We start from the raw sequence: 16,399 nt of genomic DNA, 5'->3' as shown, positions 1-16,399 counted from the left end.
ACTTATAAAGATTGTACACCTCCCCTGTCTTTCTTTCCCACCTCAGTTGGATGTGTGGGATGGGACTGGTTCTCATACTTGTTGAGTGAGAACTTTAAAGGCTGAACTGCCTCCCGGCCCTTGACTATAATTGTTTTGACACCAACTAACTGATAGAGTTCAGGAGCAGTAGTTCCGTACCCTCATTTCTCTGCTTTCATCTCACTTTAGTCTTTCACTAAACCAGTGAGGAAAAGCAAAGACTACAGTCAGCATGTGAAAGCAAACACAACAGTAGCCTGGGCTTCTTGAGTGCTTCAACTTCCTGACTCCCATCACTATGGACTTTCAATCTGTAACTGAAGCTGAAGACCAAACACTAAAACAGAGGTTAACAAACCAAGAAATGGAGTTTGTGAACTAGTTTTAGGTCTGTTTCCCAGGGTAGGTCTATCACACTGCCTTCATCTAGACCCTCAGTGGCTTCCATGTACCTGAAGGAGGAAAAAATCCAATGTCACACAAAACCTCTTCCTTCGCTGCCTCTACTTCTCAGAGGAGTCCTGGGTGCCCTGCATTCCGTCCTGCAGAACACTGCATTTGTCCACATGCCCTGGCTCTCTGCATACCCTGGCGCTCTGCATGCCCCGCCTCTCTGCATGCCCCGGCTTTCTGCATGTCCTGGCTCTCTGCAGGCCCTGGCTCTCTGCAGGCCCTGCTGGGCTCCTGTCTTAGTTAGGGTTTCTGTTACTAAGAAGAGACAACTCTGATAAAGAAAAAAATTTCATTGGTGTAGCTTGCATTCAATCCAGAGGTTCATTATTGTCATGGTGGAACATGGCAGCATGCAGGCAGACATGGTGCTGGAGAAGGAGCTGAGAGTCCTTTATCTTGCAGGCAACAGAAAGTGATTTGAGACATTGGGTGGTATCTTGAGCATATATGAGACCTCAAAGCCTGCCTCCATGGTGTTGTTCTTCCTCCAATGAGGCCACACCTCCTAACAGTACCACTCCCTTTGGGAGCTATTTTTTTTTTTCCATACCACCACAGCTCCTCTTGTTCCCCCTGAAAGGCTTGTCTTCCAAAGCCTTTTCCCTCTCTGTCCCCTTCCTGCTCCATGGACTGGCTTACCTTCAGAAAGGCACGCTGCTTCAGGGCCTCCTTGCCTGACCTCACCTTTTCACAATGCTTCTCGTTACTGCTGTTGCCTGAGGGGAGGTAACCACTGGTCACACTGCCTAGAACAAGGGCACCAATGATGTTCAATACCATCCTAGCAAAAAAGTCTGATCTCTAACCCTCACCTCTGAAAACTGTGAGATACAACACAAAATAAAACGTCTGTATCCCAGACTGGCCTTGAACTTGTGGTCTTTCTGCCTTAGCCTTTTGGCATGCACTATCACTCCAGGCTAAAATATTATTGGCAATTTCAGGGACTTGCCAGTTGAACCCAAAGCTCTACCTATTAAACCTCTGCTTTTGATCAGTCTCTGTCCTCAGACACCAGAGGTTTTCCATAGAGTCGGAAGGTCAGTTACTCGTTTTTGACAATTCTGCTTTCTTCTCTCCTCAGTGGGAATAAAAAATATGAGTCAGTTAATGCAGGGTCCTGACTTTGTCTGGGAACAGAAGCAGTGACATTCACATGAGGTCTGTGGTTTAGTAGCTGATGTTGTGCCTGAGGCTGAGTGGATGGCTGCCTCAGCAAGAGCTCCATCCACTTCCTATGCAAGCATGAGGACCTGGATCTGCAATACTCACGGGAAGGTTGGGTGTGGCCATGGGTGTTATACCATGGCTGGCACTTGCTGGCCATCACACGCTAGGTGCAATGAGAAACACTGTCTTAGCAGACCTTGGCAGAGAGTAATGGCATGCGCACCAGTGCACATAGCACATAGGTGGTAATTCCATCACCAACATTAACTTCTCATTCCTGATGAGAATTCTATGGTTCACTGCTTGGGGAAGCCTGGATTCCTGAGTTCACCTCAGAGAAGAATTTCAGTATGAGCCAGTGTGAAGCACAATTGCGGTTTATTAGAGAGAATTTTTTAAAACATAGGTTTAAACATGGGGGTTAATGGAAGGGGGGTGTTTAGGGAAAGGAGAAAGCACCCAAGCTTGGCTACAGTCTTCTTAAGAGAGTGTCTTACACTTCTCATCTGAAGGACTTTGGTGGCTTCTGAAGTCACATTGCTAAGAGACTCCAGTGAGAGCACTGGACACACCAGGTCACCTGGGTTGTGATGGAAGTCAAGATGTTCATCTTAGAAACCAAAGTTTTCTGTCTTGCTTGTGAGAGTCACAGAAGGGGTGTGGCTGTGTATGCTCAGGCCTTGAGCATGGGCCAGTGCTAGTTTGCTAGTTTATATTAGTTTTATTTATTTAGTGTGTATGTGTGAGGGGGGAGAATAGGTATTCATGGGGGTCAGAGGACAACTTTTCGTTCTGTGAGTTTTGAGGATCAAACTCAGGTTGTCAGACTTTGTGAAAGTGCCTTTCCATGCTGAGCCCCCTCCTCAACCTGTTCATCCACATTCTAACATTCTTCTTTGAACTCTCTTTGTTTCAGAGTAATATTGTCTCTGTATAGGTAGTCTTCCCAGCAAATGTTGGTAATTACCATGGAAATGTTCAGCTGGTGGGAGACTTCCACCAGACTCCAGAATGAGGAGTTCTTGTCTTCGCCCATGTCCTCCCAACTTTTCCTTCCTGTCCTGCCTCAGCTTGTGGTGACTCTGTGTGTGTGTGTGTGTGTGTGTGTGTGTGTGAGAGAGAGAGAGAGAGAGAGAGAGAGAGAGAGAGAGAGAGACAGAGACAGAGAGAGACAGAGAGAGACAGAGAGAGAGACAGAGAGACAGAGAGAGGTGCCAGCTGAAGCTGGTTCAGTCTGTGTTCTCGGACACCCCCACAGTTTGAAGCACAGTTTCCTGTACTATGGCAGAGGTGCTGTGGCCAATGCTTTGTCAACAAGCCACGCTTCATTCTTCTGCAGAAAATCCCATCCTAGGGCACTCGTCTGAGCCTGTTGTGTGTGTGCTAAATGCAGGATAAATGGCGATGAGAAACGTGGCTCGTTCCCTGCACAAAAGATGATGTCTGAGAGGAAGAGGGGCAAGCATGGATGAGAAGGTCGTGAGAATGGGCTCAGGGTACTGTGATGGAGTGACCAGCTGGGGCAGTTGCTGGCTCTCTGCAGGGCCTGTGTCTTGTCCAGAGACAAGACTTCCTTGACTTGCTTCATGCAAAGTTGTTTTGTTTTAGATCTCGCTGGAAACAGGATCCACATTGTAAAATCTGCAAGGTTGATTTGGCTCTGGATAAATATTTGCCAGATTGGAGGAAAGTGGGGAGCAGAGAGTTACTCTTCTTAGGCAGGAAGGATGATGACGGCTGCAGGACACCACGCGTTCTTCTCTGAGCCCCTCCCACATGCTTCGTCCTTCTAGCCCTCGAGTACATCCCGTGCCTTAAGCACTCTGTGAGATCTGGCATCTTTGAGACTGGGATAAAGAGGTTTGTTTGTTTGTTGTTTAGTCTAGCCCCTGTCTAGTAGGGACACATTTTAGCTAGTATAGGAGTCAGGGCTCTGTTGCTGTGGCAAAATACCCGCAAAAAGCAAATTAAAAGAAGGAACAGTTTTTTTTGGTCCAGGTTCCAGAAGCTTCAGTGCATGGTATTAGACTCGTCCTGGGTCTGTGGCCCAAGGATGAGGTGACAGGATACGGTGGTGGGAGCATCTATCAGAGACACTGCCAGCCTCAGGGTAGCCAGGAAGAAGAGAGAGCAAAAGAAGGGCCCCTTTAAAGGAAATGTCCCAGTGACCTAACTTCCTCCTCCTACCCCTCCTAAAGGCTCCAAGTCAGGTGTGTGTGTGTATGTGTGACTGTGCGCGAGTGTGTATACAAGTGTGTGTGTGAGTGTGTGTGTGTGTATGTATGTGTAAACTTAGACATCATGCCTCAGCACTTCTGTGGAGAACAGAAGAGAACTTTGTGGGTCAGTTTTCTCCTTCCTCATCGAGGCAGAGGCTCTCTTGCTGCTGTCAAGCCTTGTGTTCCAGGCTTGCTGATCCCAGAGTTCTAGAGGATTCTTTTGTCAGGGAACTAAGTTGTCACATTTACACAGGTTGTCACACTCGCACAGGTTGTCGCACTTACACAGGTTGTCACACTTGCACAGGGTGTCACACTTGCACTAAATTGTCACACTTGTACTAATGTCACACTTGCACAGTTTGTCACTCACACAGGTTGTCGCACTTACACAGGTTGTCACACTTGCACAGGGTGCCACACTTGCACTAAATTGTCACACTTGTACTAATGTCACACTTGCACTAAGTTGTCACACTTGCACTAAGTTGTCACACTTGCACAGGTTGTCACTCTTGCACAGGTTGTCACACTTGCACAGGTTGTCACACTTTTACTAATATCACACTTGCACTAAGTTGTCACACTTGCACTAAGTTGTCACACTTTCACTAAGTTGTCACACTTGCACAGGTTGTCACTCTTGCACAGGTTGTCACACTTGCACAGGTTGTCACACTTTTACTAATATCACACTTGCACAGGTTGTCACACTTGCACAGGTTGTCACACTTGCACAGGTTGTCACACTTGCACTAAGTTGTCACACTTGCACAGGTTGTCACTCTTGCACAGGTTGTGCAAGTGCTCTTAGCTACTGAGCTATCTTGCTGGCCCCAAACCTGATTTTTGAAAGGTGCTTTTTGATTTAAAATCTCAGCACCTTAGTTTTTTTTTCTTTTCAAACACTTATATAGGAAATAGAAAACATCTGGTCAAAATTCAACCCAGAAATGTAGCCATGACACAAAGCTACACCACACACCAGCAATGTGGCCTCCATTTGTGTACAGTGTTGCCAGATGGCACACTGCACAGCCCGGGGACAGACACAGGACCAAGGAGACCCAGTCATCTCAGAGCAGCACTGACTTCCTGCAGACTCCATGGGGCCACCTCATTTGAGTGGATGCTGGGGCTGATCGCAGTAGCAGTGACAGAGCTGGGACAGTCACCCCACCCCCACCCAGGCCTCTATTCACCTCGGCTCTTGTCCCAAGTCTGCTCATGCTAGCCCACCGCTCACGTGGCCAATAGCATCATGCTACACTCTAGTGGAAATTCCACCCTGTCCATTCACATGCAAGCTTTAGGAGGAATATCCTTTATGGCTTATTCACTCAAAACTCTACATGAGAGTTATTTCTTGGAGAAATACTGTTTACATTCAATCTCTGGAAACAAAAATTTTGAGACAGGGTCTCACCAGGCAACTCTGGCTGGCCTAGAATTTGCTGTATAGATCAGGCAGTCCTTAAACTCACAGAGCTCCACCTGTCTCTTTCTCCTGAGTTTGGGGATTAAGGCATGTGCCACAATGCCAATTCTGGAAGAATTGTTCTTATTGTTTTTAAAATTATTATTATTATTATTATTATTATTATTATTATTAGAGACAGGATTTCTTTGTAGCTTTGGAGCCTGTACTGGAACTAGCTCTTGTAGACCAGGCTGGCCTCTAACACACAGAGATCCTCCTGCCTCTGCCTCCCGAGTGCTGGGATTAAAGGCATGCACCACCACTGCCTAGTTAATTTTTTAATTTAATTTTAGTTTCTATTGAAAATATTTTTTGTACACTATATTCTGATAAGGGTCTTCCCTCCCTCAGCTTCCCCCTAGCTCCTCCCTACTTCCTCACCCATCCAAATTTATACCCTTTCCCTCTCATTAGAATACAAACAAGCTTCTAAAACAATTGATAATAATAATTAATAATAAATATGATATAAACAGGAGGAAAAGAAACCAAAGAAAATCACAAGAAACACATATACATTCACATGCACAGAAAACCCATAAAAACGTGATCAGAAACCATAATATATAAGCAAAAGATCTATAAGTATAAGGTAAGGGGGTAAAAGGCCAGAGAAAGCAACAGCGAGACAAGAAACCTCCCAAACCACCACTGACTTCATTTTGTGTTTGTTCTCTACTGTTGGGCATGGGGCCTGCCGTTCAGTGTGCTTTGTATACCCAAAGAGACTCCTTTGGGGACTCCTTTTTTCTTTGCCCAAGGGTTACCCATTAGAGATAGCGTCTGGGTTAGGGATGGGGGCTTGTGTCTAACTTCCCTTTCCGTCCTGGAACCCCATCTTGCCTAGACCTGTGCAGACACTGTGCCTACTGCCCCGACTCTGTGAACTCATATGTGTGCCAGCCCAGTTGTCTTTAGAAGGCTTTGCTTCCTTGGTGTCCTCCATCCCCTCTGGCTCTTACAATCTTTCTTCCTCCTTTCCCTCAGAGTTCCCTGAGCCCTGGAGGGGTGTGTGTGTGTTTTCATGGAAACATCCCATTTAGCACCGAGTCTTCTCTCTCTCTCTGCACACTGTCCAGCTGTGGGTCTCTGTGTCTGTTCCCATCTGCTGCAGGAGGAAGCTTCTCCGATGACAGCTAAGCAAGACACTGATCTATAAGTGTATCATTGCCTCACCGTCTTCACTTGATCCTACTGGTCCAGGTCCCCACATGGCCTCCCTTCTCAGTACATCCTTAACTATCTATTCAATTGCCCCACCCCCGTGTCCTTTATATCTAATCTCACTGTACATGGACTGTAGCCTGCTTATTGATGGCTCAACAGCTAAGATCTGAATATACATGGATAGATACTATATTTGCATTTTTGTGTCTCAGTTATCTCACCAGGATGATTTTTTTTCTAGTTCCATCATTTGCTCGCAAATTTCACGATTTTTTAAATAGCTGAATAACATTCCTCTGTATAAATGTACCGCGTTTTCTTTATCCATTCTTCTGTTGGCAGACTTCTAGCTGATTCCAGTTTCCTGCTATTATGGATAGAGCAGCAATGAAGATGGTTGAGGACCCTGGAGACTGAGAAGTCCCTGGAGCTGAGACCCGGCCTTTGTGTTCCCAGGACCGGCAGGTGATTGCTGAAATCCAGGAGGGTCTACTCTGGCTTTTTCTGTGGTTCTTTGGGAGGGGTGGGGGGTGGGGTGTCCTCCCGCGAAGCTGGGGCTAGGAACCCGAGTGATTCTCCAACATGCCCAGTTTGAGTTTGTATCTGCAACCCCTTTGCCTTTAAAATGATCCTGCAGCGCCGCCATGTGACCAGAAGTCAGGCGGGCAGCTGTTCCTGAAGCCGCCGCAAACGTGGCCTGGACCTATCAGTCCCAGTCTGAGCAATTATCAAAGCAACGGGAATTCCCTATTGTGGGCTCCCCACCCTTGGCTCCCCAGTTTTACTTTCGCTTTCATGTCATATGCACATGTATGACTATCTATATAAAGTTCAGGAGCTATAAATGAGAAACTAAGGATACTTGGGTTTTCTGGAACTGGGTTAACCTATTTAATATAAAGATCGCTAGGAGCGTCCATCCCCCGCCCCCTGTGGGGGCGACCCACAAAAACAACAAAACAAAACAACAACAAAATCCCTCAAACAAACAGAACTTCATTATTTGCGGTTGAAAACAAATCTCACCGTTTACATACATGCCACGCCTTCCTTATCCAACCCTCTGCAGTTGGACACTCAGTTCCATAACCAGCTGTCCTCACCAGTACAGCTGCAAAGTCGGGCAAGCATGGCTGGTAGGAAGTTGACTTGGGGTCGTTCTGATAATGCACCTTTAGCTGGTGGCTCTAGCTCCTCCCTCCCTCCCTCCCTCCCTCCCTCCCTCCCTCCCTCCCTCCCTCCCTCCCTCCCAGTTTTCTTCTGTAGGCCGGCTGCCTGTTTTTGTTTTTAGAGACCCTCTGTACAGACTTCCATGGCGTGCTGGACTAGCTCTCATTGTGCCCTCTATCTAAGGGTTCCCCGAGCTAATCCATTTCTAGGCGCACAGCTCTAACCCCTAACCCAGTCACCTCCTGTAGCCACCTCTCTACATTTCCAAACATGGAATCTTGAGGCTAAGCTCAACCCACTTCCAGGTTACAGGATGAACCTGAATGAAAGGCAGCAGCACAGTCTCTGGTCAGTTTAACTTTCCTGGGGCAGTGGCTGGGCAGCCTTTCCAAGAGAGAAGAATGGCTGTCCTGTCGGAGTTTGTGTGTCCCCGTGAGCAGCACCAGGAGATTCAGTTCTTGTGGTCTAGACTAGAAAACACCTACCAGACGGGACATCCCAGTCATGACAGGAATGGGGCAGAGCAGCTCTGATCCCAGGCGCTCCCAGATAGTCCTGGAACCCAATCCCTGGCCAAGGAGATTCCTTCCCGGAGCAGTCAGGTACTGCTCTGCCCCTGGGATCCTGGCTTTTGGGTCCAAAATATACTATAGATCAAAGACTTGTTTTCGGACCATGGTAAGAGATATGTTCTAAGAAGCAAACAGAGATAAGTAACCACAAATTCATTTTCAATTGAAAGTTGTGCTAAAAGGCGTAAACCAAAACAGACCATTTAATCATTGAGGTTAGAATCGCTCATATCAGTCACTGCTCTCAGTGTCTAGAATCTTTTTTTGTCTTGCAAAACTGAAACTCCATTGCCATCAAACACCTTCCCTTCTTTGCCTCAAAGTCCCTAACAACAGGACCTTGACTGTTCAAAACGGTTTTTAATTCACTTTCTCCTTGTTTCACTTACCAGGCGTCCAGGGTTCAGCCATGTTATAGTGTGTATTAGAGATGTTTCTTTATTTTTATTTATTTACTTTGTTTTTTTCAAGATAGGGTTTCTCTGTGTAGCCCCAAGTTTCCTGGAACTTGCTCTGTAGACCAAGCTGGCCTCAAACTCAGAGATTCCACCTGCCTCTGCTTCCCAAATGCTAACATTAAAGGTGTGTGACACCATGCCCAGCCCATCTTTAATTTTTTTTTTTTTTTTTAGAGACCGTGTCTCACTATGTATCTTCGCTGGCCTGGAACTCTGTATGTAGACCAGGCTGTCTCTGAACCCTGTCTGCCTCTGTCTCCCACATGCTGGGAAAAAGGTACTCACTACCATGCCCAGCAGACTTCATTCCTTCAAAAGCCAAATCCTATCCCACTGTGTGGAGAGGTCAAGTCTCTCTTATTTGTCATAAGCGGATATTCACATGGCTTCCACTTTGCCTGATGTGAATAATGAAGCTAAGAACACGGCTGTACATATCCAAGCCCATGCTCTTCTGTACTTTGGGGTGCACCCAGAAGACTATATGGTGATTCTGTGCTGAACCGTTTTGAGGAACCTCCATCCTTTTGCACAGTGGTTGAGATATTTAGCCCAAGATTCCCAAGATATCACTTTTTTTTAAAGATGAACTTGAATATTTTATTTATTCATTTATTAAAAATTTCCGCCTCCTCCCATCCCCCCATTTTCCTCCCCCTTCCTCTCCCCCTCCCTCTCCAGTCCTAAGAGAAGTCAGGGTGCCCTGCCCTGTGGGGAGTCCAAGGCCCTTCCCCCTCCATCCAGGTCTAGGAAGGTGAGCATCCAAACTGACTAGGCTCCCACAAAGCCAGTACATGCAGTGGAATCAAAACCTGGTGTCATTATCATTGGCTTCTCAGTCCGCCCTCATTGTCAGTCATATTCAGAGAGTCCGGTTTGATCACATGCTCGTTCAGTCCCAGTCCAGCTGGCTTTGGTGAGCGCCCATTAGATCAGACACACTGTCTCAGTGGGTGGACGCACCCCTCATCCTGACTTCCTTGTTCATGTTCTCCCTCCTTCTGCTCTTCATCTGGGCCTTGGGAGCTCAGTCCAGTGCTCCAATGTGGGTCTCTGTCTCTATCTCCATCCATCGCCAGATGAAGGTTCAGTCTGATTTGATCTCCTCAGCCCCAAGATATCACTTTTAACGTTTGGGAAAATGGTTTCAAATGGTCACAAAAGCTTCAGAAGCATAGAGACGAACACTCCTGTTTCCTCCACCCAGATTCCCCAGGCTAGTCATGTTTAGCATTTTCTCTCTTAGGTGAACAGAGGATCTCATTGGTCCACCCTGCTCTAATTTTAGATTATAAAAGTTTAAGACCGAGTCTCACTCAGTCACTGGTCATTTCTCTTCCCACTGTTAAAATTTCCTGCCTCCCTTTCTATCAGCTATTGTATTATTATTATTATTGACTTGGAACGATTATGAATAACAATTTACTACATGTTGCATCTCACCTCTTAGGATCACGTGCCCACGACGTCACCAGTCAGACTGTCACAGCATGCTGCTCTCTACCTGGACTATTCTCCTGCATTGTACTATAGTGTATTTTACTTCATCGTATTTTATATACTTTCCTTTCTAAATGCATTTCAAATTTAATTTTCTGTCCCTTCCTTCAGTATCCACTCTTGCTAGCTGATGCAAGTGAAAGCATTGGCATTGTCTTTTTGTCTGTGATTTCTGGGTTTTGCGCTATGAGATGGTTCAGCGGGTTAAGGTGCCTGGTGTCAAGCCTGAGGCCCTGAGTTTGATCCTGGAAAGCCACAGGGCGGAAGAAGAAAACTGACTAAAAAGTTGTCCTCTTATCTTCACATGTGTCCCCCTTAAGTGAATAACTAAGTAAATGGGGAAAAATAGAGCTGGGCGGTGGTGGCGCACGCCTTTAATCCCAGCACTCGGGAGGCAGAGGCAGGCGGATCTCTGTGAGTTCGAGACCAGCCTGGTCTACAAGAGCTAGTTCCAGGACAGGCTCCAAAACCACAGGGAAACCCTGTCTCGAAAAACCAAAATAAAAAAAAAAAAAAAAAGAAAAAAAAGAAAAATAGAAAAGCAATGGATAATGATGCCTATTCAAAGCTCATAGTCAAAGAATATGAGTATCTTCCAACATTTACTAGAATTATTTTAAAGGATGTAAAAACATTATGTATAGGTATCATACTGAATTAAAAGATGACACACTGTTCTCCATAGAAAATAAAATAATCCAGGGAAGTGTCCAGAACTGTAGTTTCTTAATAATTACTCACATGCCAGAAAGTTCCTTGCAGAGAGCACAAAAAGTTGGGACCTAAGAAAAAAACGAATTATCCTCATATTTTTGAATGCACACTCATTTACAAAAACCACTCATTAAATCAACTGGGGTGTTCAGACTTAATCCCCACTAAAATCAAAGGAATAAGTGGGGGAGATTTCCAAGGGATTCCCCTGGGGGGCACTATGCATATGGCTTCTTCCAGTTTCAGTAGACTGGTGGGGGTTTTATGAAAGATGACTTTAAATCTTGGTCCACAATTCATCTTGATACCAGACTCAAGGCAGTCTTGTGGGACTTGTTGGCTCCCGCTCTGATGTGCTGTCTATCGAACATGCTTCCTCTCACCAGACATCTGCCGCTGCTTTGGAGCAAGGCTGCATTCCTGGGTGTCAGGTCCAAAGCTGCCCTCAAACGGCAGTGCTGGTGACAATGTTGTGAACAGAAAGACTTTGGCTAGATAAGCAGAGGGGTTGTTACCGGGTAAACACGGCCCTAAAGATGAATACCTGTTTGCCAGGAGCCTCCCTTAAGTCACCAGGAGCCCCCCTTAAACCACCAAGACCCCCCTTAATTTGCCCCAAAGGTCAACTACCCTAGACAAGGGCATTTAGTTCTAGGTCAACTCAAACACCCAGTTTCAACTCAAAGACCGCAGCCTGCTGACTGTCTCATAAAATCTACTTGCTAATCTGCCTTTTTGATCTCCTCCCTGTTCCACCCCCACCCCCGGACAGCCTTGGCAGTTTGACCCCCAATAAACTTGTCTTTCTAGCCATGACTATTCGGCAGTTTCACTGCCCCCTGGCTTACACTGAGAACATGTTAAGTGTAGACAGAGAAGACAGGCAGGCCCTGACGGTGGCTGAGCCTGCTGCTCTGCTTCTTAGCTCTGATTGCCATAGGAACAGGAGGCACAATTGCAATTGTTTCCTGGATGAGGAAGTAAAATTACAGACTTAAGCCCATTCTGGGGATACAATTCCATGGTAGAGCACTTGTCTAGCATGGATTTCACCCTCAGCAACACACACACACACACACACACACACACACATCACCCACCACGCACACCCTATCCAGGGTTTCCCAGCTGGTCAGGCACCTTAGGACTGCCATCTTGGTCTATGCTGTTTCTTGCTTTAACACAGCTCCTCGGGACCTGTCTCCCTAATATTTTGCAATTTTATGAGTCCCGCAATTGAGATCAGTTCTAAATTTAGAATAAAAATGACAAGAGTGGTTTCCAAAATTGGAAAATGAATTTTCCATCCTGCCATCGTGTTAAACATTCTTGAATTGTCTCTCAGTAGCTGGATGTTCTGCTCCCAGGATGCCATGCATTGACTTTCTGTGGCCTGGTTGTTTGAAGAAGAAGACCCTGGGATAAGTAATGACCTGGACATTCAGAGTAAAATCAAATTGTGGCAACAGCAGGTCAGAGAAGAATTAGCATCACACACACCAAGCAGAGCCTGGCCAACTGGGGCCATCATCTACAAGCTCACACAGCAAGGATGTCAGTCAGTCTCCTTGTATCCCCAAGAGGAGGCAGAGACACAGCTACAGCTGAGCTTTACAGGTTTTAGATAACCTTTGAGAGTTGGTATTTTTTATCCAATTTCACCATCAGAGAAGCACAGCTCAGAGAGAGAAAGCCAGTGGGTCTCAGTGCATGAAGGGTTGGTGCTGGGGCCACAGCTACAGCCACACCTGTCTCCAAATCTTCATTTATATCACACTGACTGCTTTTTGGTAATTGGTACCCAACTAACATTTAAAAAATGATTTTTCACATCTCCAAAACTGTAGCTATAATTGCCTATGATTTGAGCATAACAGTGAGGGTTACTAATGAGGAAGCGTGCAATGAGTCAGAGGGGAATGAGGGTGAGAAACCGTGCTGCTGAAGAGCCTGGAGTCTCCTCATGGCTGGATTTCAGACATGGTCCTTCACCTGCGTGTCCACTAACATTCTCATCACAAAATGGAGGTACACAGGGCTAAAGGCATATACATATAAAAGGCTATCACCAAGTCCATTACTTTGTACGCTAACTGGAAACATTGAGAAAAATAGCACTAGAGGCCAGCAAGACGACTTAACTGGTAAAGAAGCTTACAGCTCAAGCCTGAAAAGCTGAGTTTAACCTAGAGAGAACTGACTTCATGAAGTTGTTCTATGGCCTCCACAGATGCACTGTGGCGTGTACCTATATCACGCACAAGCACACATTAGTAATAAAATATAAAGACAGCATGGAAGCAATGTATTTTATGACATTTGTTAACTTGAACTCATTAGACATCTGCCGCTTTCTTGTTCACGGCAAAAGTTCACTAAAACCAAAACTATGACTAAAGAAAGTAGCCAATCCCTTATGTGAGTTTATATATTTTCTGGTGATTTTCATCTTAGATCATACTGTACTCAAAAGTTATAAAAAATATAAGGAAATATATACAGTTCGAGGTAAAGATGATTTCCATTAAGCTTGTGTAACCTCACAATCGTTGGAATAAGTGGATGTAATAACTCGACAAAATGGAGCGATTCTTGCCTCATAGAGCTGAAAGTGTCAAATGAGACATTATATAAACCGTGCTGGAGATGTCGCAGGAGGGAAGATGCTCACAAAAGTTCGCTGTGACTCATGCCTGCTGTGATGATCTGGCTGAAGGATGCTGATGACGTACCAGCTGCCTTCTGTGGCGCTGTTTGTAGGAGATTACAGAATCTGCCAAAGCCCCATCTTTGGGTCACTTACAAAGGCCTGGCGTAGGTTCAGTGTTACTAGTCATCTTTACCCACGTTCAGGGTGGGTCTCCCTTCCTCAGTTAAATACATTTGGAGACTCCCTCAGAAATGCAGTGGGTGTTGGGTTTCCACGGCAACTCTAAATCCTGTGAAGATGACAAAGAAAATAAAACAAGGAAGATATAAAATGTGGAAATATTTCAGAATATCAAACCCAGTGACTGTCTTGATATTGGTGCTGTAAAATAAATTGTATATGTTTGGTGTTTAAAGAGCGGTTTCCAATGGAGATGGGCTCACCACAGAGACTAGTACGTGCGAAGGCTCAAGGCCCTCAGTAGAACGGCTGTCGCTGCAAAATTGTTTTCTTAGTGGGTCAATCATCTTCAAGGCAAGTTTTTGTCTTGAAGGGACCACACAGAGACATACTGGGATCTGGGCTGAGAGGCTTCACGCATCTAAGTTAATTGCCGTCTGACCCCAGACACCAGGCTGAGCCCTGAGAAGACGGACTCCACCACCCATAGGAAGGGATGTCTGTGTAGCCCACACACCTGCGCTTGGCTTGGCCTAGCTCCTTAACTAACTTGTTTGCTCACTCAGGGGTATCTCTAGTCCCTAGCTGTTATCACCTAACTGAGTTTGTGTCTGTTATTCCGATCAGTTACAGAGCAGACAGTGTGCAGGCTGTATCTAGAGGGAGGTGCTGCATGCATTTAGTGGAGAACCTTCATGCCGGGACTCTGGTGCTTTACTGCACCCTGCTAGTTGGTCCAGGGGGACCCTATGGGATGCTGGGGTCAACTGTACATCTCTTTTCTTAATCATGCTATGATGGTTTGTATTTGTTAGCAGCTTGACAAGAAATGAGTTGTACTACAAGCTCCCACCACCATGGCAGAGCTCCCATGCTGGACTATATCCTCTGAAATCACAAGGCAAAATTAATCACGTCAACCTTGGCAATTGCCTCTGTCAGGTATTTTTTTAATCAGTCATGAGCAAAGCCAATGCACTGTAAATGGCTGTTACATTGTCTTATCTGGGGAGTATGGTGAAGAAGAAAGGAACAGTGTATATGTTCTCTGTGTAATGTTCACTGTGGATACAATCATCAGCTACATGCTCACCATGTTCATGTTTGTGTTCACTGTGTGCATGCTCACCATGTGCATGTTTGTGTTCACTGTGTACATGCTCACCATGTACATATTCATGTTCACCATGTATGTGCTCATCATGTATGTGTTCACCATGTACATGTTCATGTTCACTGTGTACATGCTCACCATGTGCATGTTCATGTTCACCATGTATGTGCTCATCACGTATGTGCTCACCATGTGCATGTTCATGTTCACTGTGTACATGCTCAACATGCTATGATTATGTTCACTGTGTGCATGCTCACCATGTGCATGTTTGTGTTCACTGTGAACATGCTCACCATGTACATATTCATGTTCACCATGTATGTGCTCATCACGTATGTGCTCACCATGTGCATGTTCATGTTCACTGTGTACATGCTCAACATGTTATGATTATGTTCACTGTGTGCATGCTCACCATGTGCATGTTCATTTTCACTGTGTACATGCTCACCATGTGCATGTTCATGTTCACCATGTATGTGCTCCCCATGTCCATGCTCACTGTGGACATGTTCATGGTAGATTGAGTTTTCCCCCGTATGTATTTCTGACCCACAGTTGGTTGACTTCATGAATGTGGAACCCACAGTTGTGGAAGGTTAATTAAAGTTACAATATTTAAGGGTATAATGTTTTAAAAATTGGCACATTCATATAAACCTGATGGTGCTGTTGAGCACACTCACAGTGGTTTGTTCAATTTTTGCTCAAATGATGCACATTTAAGATAAGCTGTGACTTGCATCACACGTTTATCTGGTCCATGAGTTTTTTAAAAGTACTCAGGAAGATTTTATTAAACTCTAGTGCTTACAAGGCTGATTGCATTTTACATTCTTTATTATTATTATTATAAATGTTTTCTCAGCAGAGATCTGAAACTGACTAGCATCCTGCTATTCATTTTCTAAAATAAGATTTATAAATTCAATTACAAATGAAAAGAAAATCAGATTTTAAATCTTGTAGCAAATGAAATGAATATTAATTTTGAAAACAGAAATAATATTTTAATAATAGTCTAGCATGTGAAAGCCACTCCTGGGAATATCTAACCATCTTCTGTTGTCACTTGCCTCGGCTTCTCATCACTTGGTAAATTACCTCGCACTTGGTAAATGTGTACAGTTGTGTAGAGGCCACAGCTGTTGTGTGAGATCCCCTTTCTCCTGAGACGGGGCTTCCATGGAGCAGGGACCAGACTTGTTTCTCTCAGTACCAAGGGGACTCAGAACACTTGCTAAAGGAGTCCAGAGCAGAGAGCAGACTGACGAAGGAAGGGTGTCCTCGGATGGACTGTGGCAGGTGCAGAAGGGAGGCCGAGGCTGCTCTTCCTGGCTCGGCTTCTCAATGGCTTCTCCTCAGGCGTCATGTGTTTCTGCAGCTGCTGTGTCCTAGCTTTGGGCTCGTGTTCTCATCAGTGTGTCTTCTCTGCATTCCGGACACATTCACCATGAGGTTATTCCAACACTCACCAGGTGGCCATTTGTAGAGGGATTCACTAACATGTGTCACTGTGTGTGACCTA

The sequence above is a fragment of the Chionomys nivalis genome, chromosome 12 (genome assembly GCF_950005125.1).
Source record: "Chionomys nivalis chromosome 12, mChiNiv1.1, whole genome shotgun sequence".
Lineage (NCBI taxonomy): Eukaryota > Metazoa > Chordata > Mammalia > Rodentia > Cricetidae > Chionomys > Chionomys nivalis.
The sequence above is the reverse complement of the archived record's forward strand: the minus strand, read 5'-3'. Positions refer to the sequence as shown.